A 15,173-nucleotide genomic window follows, 5' to 3' on the forward strand; every position below is an offset into this window, starting at 1 on the left:
AAACACACAGTGACCCAAGTTCCATACGCCGGTATCTGTTTCACACCCGTAAACATGTAGAGTTTTGTGCCTACGAACTACGAATTGCGGACAGCATTGGTTTTCTGTTATCATTTGAAGAAAACTGCTGCAGAATCGCATCTAATGCTTGTCGAAGCTTTAAGCGATCATGCTCTTAGGAAATCACAGTATTTCGAGTGGTTCAAAAAATTCAAATGTGCTGATCTTGACGTGAGAAACGATGATCTCGGGAAACCACAGAAAAAGATCGAAGGAAACGAATTGTAAGCCTTATTTGGGTGAAGATGATACTCAAACTGAACAGGAACTCGCGTAGCAATTGAACGCAGAAAGCCGTTTCTCTTCGGTTGAAAGCTATGGGAAAGGTGCAAAAAGTGGGAAAATGGGTTCCGCATGAAACCACTGAAAGACGGCAAGCAGATCGAAAGACAACTTGTGAAATGCTTCTCACCAGATAGAAAAGAAAATTCTTTCTCCATCGAATACTGACAGATCATGAAAAATGGATATAAATTGAGAATCCTAAGCGTCGTAAATCATGGGTGTATGCAGGCAAACCATCGGCATCCACTGCAAGACCAAATCGCTTTGGAAAGAAAATAATGCTCTGTGTTTGGTGGGATCAGAAGGGTGTCACTTATTATTAGCTGCTAAATCCTGGTGAAATCGCTAACGTTGATCGCTGCCAACAGAAAATGATTGATTAAAATCGAGCATTACGTGAAAAACAACCGGAATATGGAAAAAGGCAACACAAAGTCGTATCGCTCCATGATAACGCCCAATCACACATGTCAAAACGGGTCAGTTGGGAAATACGAGGGTGAGTCAAATGAAAACCGTAAATATGTAATAACAGCCGGCCGGAGTGGCCGAGCGGTTCTAGGTGTTACAGTCTGGAACCGCGCGACCGCTACGGTCGCAGGTTCGAATCCTGCCTCGGGCTTGGATGTGTGTGATGTCCTTAGGTTAATTAGGTTAGTAGTTCTAAGTTCTAGGGGACTGATGACCTCAGAAGTTAAGTCCCTTAGTGCTTAGTGTAATGACAAATCAAAATTTCGCGCCGTTATCCTGTAAGTTGGTAAGCGTGCTACAAACTGCGTGCAGAATGGCCTGTAGGTGGCAGCATAGTGCAGATGCTCACATACCATCGCAGTATCAGTATAAAGATGGCCGTCGCACTTGCGATTTGCATATGGAAAGAACAGCGTTCTGTTATTCGGTTTTTGCGTATTAAAGGTGTGAAACCCATTGAAATTCATCGACGAATGAAGGTTCATTACGGTGAATGTTTGTCACAGTAGCAAGTCTAACAATGGTGTAGGAAGTTCGGAAATCACGTGACTTCAGTGGAAGATGCTCCTCGTCCAGGTCAGGCACAACGAGTTGTGACTCCACAGAACATTGCAGCAGTTGAAGCCATAGTGAAGGAAAACTGTCGAGTGACACTGAATGACGTTGCAGCATGTTTACAGATTAGTCATGGGTCAGCACACCACAATGTGCGTGATGTGCTCCAGTTTCACGGAGCGCCTGCAAGATGGGTGCCACGGCAGCTGACTCCTGAAATGAGAAAACGACGTGTTGATGCTTGTGAAGAACTTTTTCGGTGCTTTGAACGAGAAGGTGATGGCTTCCTTGCAAGAATCTTTATAGGGGACGAAACTTGGGTTCACTTCCACCAACCGGAAACGAAGAGAACGAGCAAGGAATGGCGCCATTCCTCATCACCAAAACCAAAGAAGTTTCGAACAGAACCATCAGCTGGTAAGATCATGCTGACTTTCTTTTGGGACGAAAAAGGCGTCATTTTGGAGCATTACATGCCTAGAGGGACCACTGTCACCATTGCATCATACACAGACCTCCTAAAAAATCATCTGCGGGATGCAATCAAATCAAAGAGACATAGATTGCTGGTATCAGGTGTCCTTTTGCAGAATGACAATTCAAGGCCAACACTGCCTGTACAACAGTAGCAACAATCACAGACCTGCATTTTGAGTGTCTTCCTCATCCAACTTACTCACCAGACCTTGCCCAAGTGATTTCCGTATGTTTGGACCACTCAAAAACGCAATGGGAGGAAAGAAGCTCCGTTCCGGTGAAGAGGTACGCCACCCAGTGCATGAGTGGTTGCCCAGACTACCAAAAGAACTTTTTTCTAAAGGAATTTATGCACTTTGTAAGCGCTGGAGGACTTGCACTGAGCGTGGGGGAGATTATGTTGAAAAGTGTTACAGCTTTGTACCACTTCTGCACAGTAAGTAATATTTAAAAAAATATTTAAGGTTTTCATTTGACTCACCCTGGTACTAGAGCATGAAGCTTATTCTCTAGACTTGGCTCCGTCCGATTACCATCTATCTGCATCACTGGGACACATTCTTGCTGAACAACGCTTCAATTCGTAAGAAATGGCCCGTGGACTGGTTCACTTCCAAAGAAGAACTGTTTTTTGGCGTTGCATTCATAGCCTGCCTGGGAGATGGGACAAATGTTCAAATAGCAATGGAGATTATTCTGAATAAGATATTGTTTGTCAGTTTCAAACAACAGGCGTTTAATTATTGCAACCAAATTCCGGTTTCATACTTCTACACTTACGAGTGGTTAAGAAACCGAAAGATAAATTGCTAATAGCAGCGCTTTTTTTGTTTTTAAATGAACATTATATTAGAGAATGTGTTAATTTTTTCTTATAGGTTTCCATTGCTGTGGAATATTGCATCATAATGGAAAACGGAAAAAGTGATCAGTGCTACTTTAGCAACAATGGCCACAGAAACGAGCAACAAACGCATGCCATAGGAATTGGTACAGTGTTGCTGAGATTACAGTGCACCTTTTCCAGTGTTGTGTGGCCTATTCGATGGTATGTGTGTACATGTAGTGTGTAAGACTTGTTCCGTCTGAGCTGTATGGTAGCTTCTCGCTGCTGTTGTTGGACATCAGTTTTATTACAGAATTCACTACTCCTAGAGCTCGCATCATGTTGGAATGCGGCCCTATTTTCAGCTGTTCTGCACATCCCCCACCATTGACTGCTAGTAGCCAATAACACTCATTCTCTTTCCCAGCGGCTAGCCGCGAATTACAAACTGGACTGCGAGAACCTCTTTTCCACGTGCTGCGCTGCTGCCATATTTTGCTGAAATGTAGTTTCATTCACAGAGGGACCGAATTATTCTTCCGGGTGTTGATCCAGTAGCAGCAGCAGTGAATGTGCATCTGTAAGCGTTTTAGTGTGGTTTCCAAATGAATATGTAAGGTAGCAGCAATAAATGCGATGTTCCTCACAAGCAACCATAATTAAATTGAGTGTCTATCGAGTATTGTCTTAGTTGTGCGACTGAGTTCGTGACTTCCTGTCAGAAAGGTAATCGATGGAAAATCAAAGAGTAAAAGATTAAAGAGATAATCTGGGCAGACCTCTTAGACAGTTTGCAGATGTTGTTGTGATTTACCGTCTTATAAAGTCATAGGAGATTAAAACAGATTACAAATTAGGCAAGATATCTGTATGGTGAGAAGTGGCAATTGACTCTAAGTATGAAAAGTCTGAAGTCATCTGCATGATTACTAAAGGGAATCCGTTCAGTTAGATTTGCAGGATAAAACACACGATTCTAAAGGTTACTTACACTAAGCTTTTGTGCCTACCTCTGGAGTATTGCTTTCAAGTGTGGAATCCACAGCAGACAGAATTGATCGAAAAAGTTCAGGGAAGAGCAGCTCGTTTTGAATTTTCGCGAAATAGGGGAGAGACTTCCACGGATATGATACGCGAGTTGGGGTGGCAATTATCAAAACAACGTCGTTTCTCGTTGAGGGAGGATTTTCTCATGAAATTTCAGTCGCCAACTTTCTTCTCAGAATGCGAAAATACTTTGTTGGCGCCCACCTACTTAGGCAGGTATGTTCATCATAGTAAAATAAGAGAAATTAAAATTCGCAGGAAAGATAAAAGCGTTCTTGTTTCCTGCGCGCTGTTCGAGAGGGGACAGGTAGAGACACAGCCTGAAGGTGGTTCCATGAAAGCTCTGCAAGGCACTTAATTGTGAATTGCAGAGTAATCATGTAGATGTAGATGCTTCACAAGCAGTCAAGGAGGTTTATGTACATCATTTACATCATCTTCAAATTTGAATATGGAAACGATACTTCTATTTTTGACATTTTCAAGACTCAAGAATGAACTGCAGAAGCGCGTGTCGGCAAGAGAACTGTACAGAGGAGAGTAAACAAAAGTGTCGGAGCTGTACAGAGAATAGTAAACAGAAGTGTCGGAGCTGTACAGAGAATAGTAAACAAAAGTGTCGGAGCTGTAGAAAACTCAGGAAGTTTTGTTTTCGTGTCACCTGAAAATCGTCGAAATCGCAGGGAACCTTTGACATAAATAAATGGTTTTGACAACGATGTTTTAAAGCGCTCCGTGTTTGAAATGTATGTAAGGAGGGAATACTCAAAATCACAAAAAAATCTTGTTGCAAATTATGCTTTAGAAAATTGGCTTCAAAGGTAGCGCTTCGTCTATGTAAAGAATTTTAAAATACAGTGCTTTAAAAATGGTTAGAAGAGAGATTTTAAGTAAAAGAAGTGACATAGAAGCAGCGTGAAGCACGTCTGTTATGAAGATACACGATACAAGAGGAGGAGGAGGTTCTACAGTGTATTATCTTGATGAAACATAGGTGTTTCATTCCAAGAATACCTGCTGGAAAATGAGTGATGGTACCACCAGTTTTAAAGGTCCCTTAGAAAAATGTTCTCAGATTCTTCTTCTGCATGCTAGTATGGAGCGAAGTGTGTGTCACCCCACTCTCTATTGTTGCCAGATGTTTCCAAGATGGCAGCGATGAAGCCATCCAAGATGGCGGCCTGTAGACTTGGCAACAGCTTACGACGTAATCCAAAATGGCGGTCGTGATGTCAGCTGATGACGCGAGTATGGTTATCCAAGATGGCGGCTTTTGGCAGAAAAGGACCATGCCCCTGGTGGGAAGTTTGAATTTTGGTGGGAAATTGAACTATGTGTTTCTATGGGTCACCTGGCAGTCCCCCGCGCCCCTCATATCCAACTTTTTGCATGATGGCATGTCATCCTCTTGGAAAATAAGTGGGAAGTCTGAATTTTGGCGAGAAATGGGATTAATTGCTTCCCCATGTCACCTGGCAGTCTACCGCCCCCTTTCCAACATTCTGCATAATGATGCGTTATTCTCATGGAAAATGGGTGGGAATTTCGAATTTTGGAGGGACTTTTGCTCTAAGAGCTTACTCCTGCAGCTGAAGGGAGTTATTAAAGGGTTGCTCTCACAAGAGACTGCTCATGATGTCATTCAATCCGAATACAATTTGTTTAGATTTGTTTAAATTTGTATGCCGACTGAAGTGGCTGAGCAGTTCTAGGCGCTTCAGTCCAGAACCGTGCAACTGATGTTGTCGTAGGTCCGAATTGTGCTTCGGGATGGATGTGTGTGATGTCCTTACGCTAGTTAGGTTTAAGTAGTTAACTCTCTTGTGTGATTGGAGCTTATACGTAGGTCTTAGTAATGACATACAATTCCAGCAGAGACATATGTTTCAATGTGTTGTCTAATGCATCTTCAAAGCATCTCGTTGCAAAGCATTTATTTGCAGGACTGTATTCTTCCTCTTCATATGTTCAAGCATTAATTCTCACTTCCATTCTTCATGCAGTGAGCTGTGGATGTGCTCCTCAGCTGAATGAGTGCATGTAATACAGGTGTTAAAACTCCCCCTGTCTGGCACCAACATTTCACTAATTGGTCCTTCCACATTGACAGCTCAACAAGCACTGATATCCCTACCTCTATGGTGGTAACACTAAGCCACAAATGCTGTAGGTAGATAGTAAATTTACACAAATTTAAACAAATCTGAACAATTGAATCAAATTTAAAAAATGTACCGATTTACACAAATTTAAACAAATTATATTCAAATTGAATGATATCATGAGCAGTCTCTAGTGAGAGCAACCCCATACTAACTCCCCTCAGCGGCAGGAGTAAGCTCTTAGAGCAAAATTCCCCCAAAAATCGAAATTCTCACTCATTTTGCAAGAGGATGACATGCCATCATGCAAAAAGTCCGAAAAGGGGGGGGGGGGCGAGGGTCTGCCAGGTGAGCTACAGAAGCACATAATTCAATATCCTGCCAAAAATCAAACTTCCTGCCAGGGGGTATGGCTCTTTCCCATGCCGCCATCTTGGATTACATTACATGCATCATCAGCTGATGTCATGACCGTCATCTTGGATTACGTCATGCGCTGTTGTCAAGTCAACAGGTCGCCATCTTAGATGACGTAATTGCCGCCATTTTGAATACATCTGGCAACAATGGAGAGTGTGTTAACACATACTTTGTTCCACTACTCGTACTCTTCATCTGATTTGGTTCCCAAGAGTAAACTTGCACTTGTATTTAGATGTCAGAAAAACAGTAGTGACTACTATTCAGAAATAAATGCTGTCACTTTCAAGAAGTGATTCACTACACAATTCTTGGCATACCTAGATTCGAGATCGTCATTGTAATGATCATGCCAGTTATCATTCAGCCATGACAGAGAAATGACCAAGTACGAGCACCATATGGTGGAATGCGGAGTATGTATGTAGATGTAGATGTAGATGTTGTGCTCTGGCTGAAAAACAAAAATATTATGGGCAATATAAGCCATAGTCGTGCTGAACTCTTGCAGCTCGTTAATTTATAAAAATCACCTGACAGAATGTACATATTTGACTTTCTAGCATGTGAATGTGGTCACACAGTTTTGCCACATATTACTGTCAGTATAATCCGATAGAATTAATGGGTGCACAGGTTACAAGCTATGTGGGGGAAAAAAAAATTCAAAACAACAGAAACTAAAGGCTTGTGCTTGGAGCATTAGACAGCATCCCCCTTCAGCATCGGCACACTGTGTGTGTCACGCCGAAAAGCTCCAAAAATAAGACTTTCACAGGGAGGTGAAGATGGATAAAAGCCTTGAACGTATCATCCTAAATTGACAATCAGATCGTTTGCATATGGATTCAGATAATGGATGGTATTATGATGTAGATTTTGAAACAAAGTATTGATCTTTCTTGGTTTTAAAGACTCATGAATTAAAAACGTTATTTTTAATATATCAGTTGCATTCACTGTACATAAGAACTTCCTAGATTTTGTTGATTAGGAATATGTAACTCGTGAAGCATTCAGACTATAGTGTTTAACACATTTCCCAAGGAGTAGTTAAGATTTTCCCAACCTGTTGTATTATTTGAGAGAATTCGGCTGGATACAATCGTCACAAACGCCTGTATTTCGGCACGTAAACACCTGTAATTTTCATGGCACGAAGTGGAAAATGCCTTAAAAAGAAAGGGAGGATTAGCTGTCGATATATCGGTGGTTTTCGACGTTATCAGTCAGCATTCCGTAGAGTTATAAACAGAAGATGATTAATTGTTAGCTTGTTCAATGGATAATAAATGCGTTCTCCCACTGTAATGTCGAACGATGTAGTTCAAACTCATAATGCCTGCTGACTCCGAAAAATATGATGGCATACTGACAATTTTTACGATACTCTTTTACACTAGTGTTTGCTACGAGTAATTCTTTTTACCACATAGTGATTTACACTGAACAGCGATGAAACATACACACATTTTACGCATTTCAAAAATCACATGCAGTAGAAGCAGTTCTAAAAGAAATATAACGATTTCAGTGTGAGTTTGAAGTTTGTTTAGTTACATATTACATTTTTAATTATAATACGGTCCGAATCGCAATAAGTAGAAATTGTTGCAACTGTTTTCCATTATCTTGTCGTTAGGAAATCGTCGTTTTGAGAAAAATTATTCTTGACGTCTTCAAAAAGCTGTATCAGCTGTTCTCGCCTTCCGGCGTCGCACAGATAATTGCTGTGGAGCAGTGGTGGTTCAAATGGCTCTGAGCACTATGGGACTTAACATCTATGGTCATCAGTCCCGCTGTGGAGCAGTGGACACAACCTCTAGACACAAAAGTAAGGTGTCTCTCATGCAGACGAATGTTCCAAACCAGTTTTAAAATGTGTTATTCCCTCATATATTTGAATGTATAATACGATGTAAGTAAGGCGAATGAACATTACTGTTACCCTCAGTTCGGCAAGACGCTGTCTGCTGCCATGCACGCGCAGACCTCATTCCCTCCACGCCTTCCTATCGCGCCACCTATATGTGCGCCTTCTTACGTGAAGCGGAGCTTAGTCTGGAAGTATTTTATGAAGTGCTGTGTCAATGAAGTACAATGCATCATTTGCTTTAGGAGATAAACAGCGAGAGGAGCCACAATAAACTTGCGACAGTGTATGAGGATAGAACTTAACAGTTAATTGATAGTTTTCAATATAAATGGAAAGTAGCTGATCTGCTGTCTGTGTCAGCACAATGTGTCTTTATCTGTTTGTAGACCTTGAAAATGGACAAATTAACACGAAAAGAATTTCTTCAACGTCAGTTATCACCCTTTAGCGCTATATATTACTAATGTCCTTGTAGTGGTATGATCCTCAGTTTCAACATACTTTTTGAGCAAAGTTTTAAAAAATTGGAATCAGTTGGCAAATGAAGCAGGCAAAAAGGAATACAAACGTCTCAAAAATAAAGATCGACAGGAAGTGCAAAATGGCTAAGCAGGCATATCTAGAGGACAAATGTAAGGATGTAGAGGCTTATCTCACTAGCGGCAAGATAGATACTGCATACAGGAAAATTAAAGAGACCTTTGGAGAAAAGAGAGCCACTTGTATGAATATCAAGAGCTCATATGGAAACCCAGTTCTAATCAAAGAAGGGAAAGCAGAAAGGTGGAAGGAGTATTTAGAGGGTCTATACAAGGGCGATGCACTTGAGGACAATATTATGGAAATGGAAGAGGATATAGATGAAGATGAAATAGGAGATACGATACTGTGCAAAGAGTTTGACAGAGCACTGAAAGACCTGAGTCGAAACAATGCCCCGGAAGTAGACGATATTCCATTATGACTACTGACAGCATTGAGAGAGTCAGTCCTGACAAAACTCTACCCTCTGGTGAGCAAGATGTATGAGACAAAGAAATACCCTCAGACTTGAATAGGAATAAAGCAGGTGTTGACAGATGTGAAAATTACCGAACTATCAGTTTAATAAGTCACAGGTGCAAAATAATAATGCCAATTCTTTACAGACGAATGGAATAACTAGTAGAAGCCGACCTCGGGGAAGATCAGTTTCGGTTCCGTAGAAATATTCGGAACACGTGAGGCAATACTGTCCTTACGACTTATCTTAGAAGCTAGATTAAGGGCCAGCAAACCTACATTTTTAGCATTAGTAGACTTAGAGAAAGCTTTTGACAATGTCGACTGGAATACTCTCTTTCAAATTCTGAAGGTGGCTGGGGTAAAATACAGAGAGCGAAAGTTTATTTACAATTTGTACAGAAACTAGATGACAGTTATAAGAGTCGAAGGCCATGAAAGGGAAGCAGCGGTTGGGAAGGGGGTGAGACAGGGTTGTAGCCTCTCCCCGATGTTATTCAATCTGTATATTGAGCAAGCAGTAAAGGAAACAAAAGAAAAATTCCGAGTAGATATTAAAATCCATGGAGAAGGAATAAAAACTTTGAAGTTCGCCGATGACATTGAAATTCTGTCAGAGACAGCAAAGGACTTGGAAGAGCAGTTGAAAGGAATGGACAGTGTTTTGAAAGGAGGGTATAAGATGAACATCAACAAAAGCATAGCGAGGATAATGGAATGTAGTCGAATTAAGTCGGGTGTTGCTTAGGGAATTAGATTAGGTTCAAATGGCTCTGAGCACTATGGGACATAACATCTATGGTCATCAGTCCCCTAGAACTTAGAGCAACTTAAACCTAACTAACCTAAGGACAGCACACAACACCCAGTCATCACGAGGCAGAGAAAATCCCTGACCCCGCCGGGAATGGAACCCGGTAACCCGGGCGTGGGAAGCGACAACGCTACCGCACGACCACGAGCTGTGGACAATTGGATTAGGAAATGAGACACTTAAAGTAGTATGGAGATTTGCTATTTGGGGAGCAAAATAACTGATTATGGTCGAAGTAGAGAGGACGTAAAATGTAGACTGGCAATGGCAGGGAAAGCGTTTCTGAAGAAGAGAAATTTACTAACATCGAGTACAGATTTAAATGTCAGGAAACCTTTTTTGAAAGTATTTGTATGGAGTGTAGCCACGTATGGAAGTGAAACATCGACGATAAATAGTTTGGGCAAGAAGAGAATAGAAGCTTTCGAAATGTGGTGCTACAGAAGAATGCTGAAGATTAGATGGGTAGATCACATAACTAATGAGGAGGTATTGAATAGAATTGGGGAGAAGAGGAGTTTGGGGCACAACTTGACAAGAAGACGGGACCGGTTGGTAGGACATGTTCTGAGGCATCAAGTGATCTCAAATTTTGCATTGGAGGGCAGCTGGAGGGTAAAATCGTAGAGGGAGACCAAGAGATGAATACACTAAGCAGATTCAGAAGGATGTAGGTTGCAGTAAGTGCTGGGAGATTAAGAAGCTTGCACAGGATAGAGTAGCATGGAGAGCTGCATCAAACCAGTCTCAGGACTGAGGACCACAACAACAACAACAGGCAAATACTAGTGATTTTTTTTGTAGAATTCAAACACTTATCACTTGCTGGGAACCGCAGCTGACGGTAGGTACGCTAAGTTTCCTTTGGTTCATCTATTTAATTTTATATTTTGATTCTGTGTATCTTGAAACTGAGGGAGTAAAAATTTTTCAATCTTTCTACGATTCCTAATTTTACTACAGGAAATAATGGGAATAAAATGTCGAAAATCGTTTATTGCGTTTATTCCAGAGGCCGGTAATTTTGAGCGGTTTTAGCAGTCAGGTTAAACTGACATTGTGAAAAAACTGAAAAAACAGGAAACCGGTTGTTTCAGCGATAACCGCCAGCCCTAGTTTGCACTCGATTCCCTGCTTACTATTATATAACAGTTTCTGAAGACTTCCATTTTTCTGATAAATCTCCGCAACGCAGTTGGGCGAGGCTGCCTCGATCTTCGTGAGAGCGCCGTCACCTGAGGGGTAGTAGCTTCGGTAATCGCGACAACCGACAACACCGCAACATGCAGTGCCTGGTAGGGCAACAGCGTCGGCCATCACGGCATCCAGCAACTCCACAATGCGGTATGGGAAGGCGAGAGGAGCCACGGCAAAGTGTGAGCATTTCCGGCGCACCTCAGAGATGGGAGGACCGTGACAGCAAGCAGACGTGAGGGTTCTCGCACCGGACCTAAGTGAGAACAGAAGACGTCATATCGATTGTAAAATTACAGAACAAACACGTCTTCTGTCCATGAACCTACCACGGCCTTCCATAACACGCTAGAGGCACCAGACAGTTGAGATGGCCCTACCCTCCGTAAAAATGAAACTGTCCCCCAGGGTGGCCGCTGCAGTCTCTGGTGATAATCATCCCGGGTACTGCAGAACTGTGTGATTCATCGATGAACTAAATGCGACACCATTCGTGAGTAGTCTGTGTTCCTCAGTCACGACACCTCTGCAGTCGCAGCCCTTTGTACAGAAGTGTTAACGGTAGCCTACGCGTAGGACGCTAATATTTTAGTTCGACTGCCGCTAGCCTCGGATCAGTGTGTGGGATTGCAGAGAATTTTGCAATGAGTCTATTACTTCTTCTCGGGCCACAAGCACGGATATGAAGGGGCTACGATGCTCTCGGTGCTTAATACCGTGGTCCTACCCTGTGGCAGTCAGACATGATCGAGTGGAACCTTGATAATGTGTACGCCAGCCCTCATGTCCCCATGCTGTCCAATATTGGGCCGCTGTCGCATCCCAATGTCCCACAAATCTATATTTGGCACGATTGTTGCAGTTGGCTAAATGGAGACCCAGAATGATACTCGTTTCATACTTTGTCTGGTGTTAATAACGTCATCTCAGACGTGACGTTCCTTCACTAGCACACTCAACATGTAATGCTGTTCACGATACTTACACATCCTGCCGAGCCAGATTACAACCGTGAACACGAGAATCCCTAATGCATTCTGTTGGGTGTTCTACCTTCCATAGAGAATTACAACTCCAATCATATACACACACGCGGATTGTTTGCATGTGTACGAAGTTACATCGACATTCGACCATATCTTCATGTGCTTCTCTTCGTTTATTAGGCAATATGTATTTCCGATCAACTTCAAACTCTACCTTATATATTGTTTACATGAAACTAAAGTCAGAATACATCAAGTAATTAATAACACTTCTCGTATGTAATGCGTCCAAGCAACAGCTGACCCAGATGAGTACATCGGTAGCAGTGACAGCTAAATTACTCCAATTCATCGCATATTACAACACTACTTCCAGTGACGCAGAAGATTCTAATCTACATTCTAATGTAGTTTCAGTTCTCCGAGACTGCAGACGTGTGTGCAAGTAGTGTTTGCGTGAGTGTGTGTATGTGTGTGTGTGTGTGTGTGTGTGTGTGTGTGTCAACTGGTGACAAAGGCTTAATGGCCGAAACCTACGAGTCTGAATCTTTTTGTTGTGCCTATCGCGACTCAGCATCTCCGCTATATGATGAGTAGCAACTTTTCTTCTCTGGTATTGTTACATTACATCCTGGATTTTCCATTGTTTGATTCTAATGATATCTGTTGTAATATCAAATGTATCTCAAATTCTCATCTGTCCATTTTTAATACCATTTACAGATGCAATGGTAAATTACATTTTTTTACCACTATCGTTATGTCAGAAATCTTCTTGATCATCTGTTACACACATGACTGTCACTTCGTGATATCAGCGTAAGAAACATGTAAAAAGCAAGAGAATCCATCAGTGAGCAGTCTGCTCTAAACTTCTCCTATGCGCTGCTTCCTCAGTGTGACGCTACATAATCGGCTTCGGGTGCCTGATAGCTTATCACTGCCGCAATCCGTTCCACGCCATCCTGCCCATCGTAGAAGCCCCCTGTGGTATTGTTATCTGCTTCATCTTCAATCGGAGTTTGGTGTGACGTCTCATGGCAATGATGGGCAGCTACGCATGAGGCGGTATTTGGCTGGAAGAGCATTAAAGTAAACAGCCACCTCGAGAGAGCGACGAAGATTGACCCCAATCATCGTTGGGCCCGGAGTTCTGGCGGTAAAGTGGAGATCTAGAAAGTGAAAGCTCGCAGCATCGCATCCGAAAAGGACCACAAGTTTTTCAGTCTTCCTTTCGACCTAGCATTCACCTGTCGTATGGTGCGCCGGAGACGACACGATGTTCGGATTGCACGTTCAAAAACACGTCCCGTTTGCCCATTTGGGTAGCTGGTGTAAGTTAGAGACATGTGGCGTCCACTTGAAAGAGTTTCACAAGTCATAACAAATTATTATAACTGGTGGATTTCTCGTTCCTCTACACAGATTTTAATTTTAAGTCCTCCAATGTGTTTTTCTGTCTGCATGTGAAACTGAATCTTAGGAACTACTGTAGGAATTTTGCCAATAGATTGACTTAAGAGCTAGTTTTTGGGGTCTGTATTTATTAACACTATGACGGCCCAGTTGCTCATCCAGTAGTCTATGCATACGAAGCAAGGGCTGATCGGTAATTCAAATAACCCGAACAATTTGTTGCGACGTTCGCAGTAGTCTGAGAAAGTGCTTCGCATTGTTTTCGAGCGGTTGTCAGAAATGGAGTGAGTATATGCAGTGCAGATGGTCGACATTCAGAGGGTGCGGCGATGTTTTTGCTTCTCACTCTGCAAGTAATGACCTCAATTAGCGAGATGAGCAGCTGCAGGGTCAGGGTAAAGGCTGTCGGCGAGAAGCGAGATGTACGCAGAACGAGGAATGTAACGCGCCAGCGAAGATGCAGTGTAAATGTAGCGAGGCTTCCAGCGAACACCGAGATGCAGTGGGGCTGCAACACAAACGAACCATTAAGAGCGGTACGAGCCCAATGCAAACTTACATGAATGCATGGTGTCTGTTCTTTCTGTCATGCGAGAAAGAACAGTGGGAACTAAAATTAGCGAGCAAGGAGTACACGGACGGTGACCGCGGATAAGTAGTGGCCTTCGATGGGAATGTGGGACGGCTGAGGACCATGCCGAGATAGTCCGCGCATTTTGCGATAAACACTGTGTCCGGGTGGCGCAGTGGTTCACGTAACAGCGTAGTAAGCAGGAGATCCCGGGTTCGCGTCCTGTCAGGCACACATTTTCATTCGTCGCCTTCCCTTTCCTTTCTCCCTCCTCCAGGTTCAGTTTACATAAATGGGAACTCGTACGCTCGCTGCACAAGATGTCTATCGCTGGCTCTTGCCCCATTCCACCTCGCGGCTGTCAGAATGCGACTTAGCAGCGCTGGGTCTAGTGGCCGAGGTGACTGGCACTAGTATTAATGTTGAGATATTTGCCATCTATCGAAATTTTTGATAAAATTTACGGCATGTAACATGCACGAAAAGCATGTTGTAAAGCCACTGTAACTTGTTATAAAAATCGCTTTTGGTCATGGTCCTGAATGTGTTGGACAGGTTCCAGAGGTTCTGCCCGCCCCGATGACAGCCGATAGCCCAGTGGTGCTGACAGCTTCCGGTATGGATGGGCCACCTGCTGAGGGAGAATATCCCATACATACGTAATCGTTAACCTATCGGACAAATTGTCATGCAGGGAATAGGCGGTATGTTGTATGATATTTAGTAATTTTTGTTATACCGTGTTGCCGGCCGCGGTGGCCGAGCGGTTCTAGGCGCTCCAGTCCGGAGCCGCGGTGCTGCTGCGGTCGCAGGTTCGAATCCTGCCTCGGGAATGGGTGTGTCTGATGTCCTTAGGTTAGTTAGGTTTAAGTAGTTCTAAGTTCTAGGGGAATGATGACCACAGCAGTTGAGTCGCATAGTGCTCAGAGCCATTTTGTTATACCGTGTTATAGGCGACGAGAATCTGTTCCACTATCGAAACGGGCCTACTGGAAGGAACACTATAAATCGGAAGTACTTGTATACTCCCCTCATAACAATTTCGGCAGAAAACAGCACTTCATAGTACAT

The sequence above is a fragment of the Schistocerca serialis genome, chromosome 8 (assembly GCF_023864345.2).
Source record: "Schistocerca serialis cubense isolate TAMUIC-IGC-003099 chromosome 8, iqSchSeri2.2, whole genome shotgun sequence".
Classification (NCBI taxonomy): Eukaryota; Metazoa; Arthropoda; class Insecta; order Orthoptera; family Acrididae; genus Schistocerca; species Schistocerca serialis.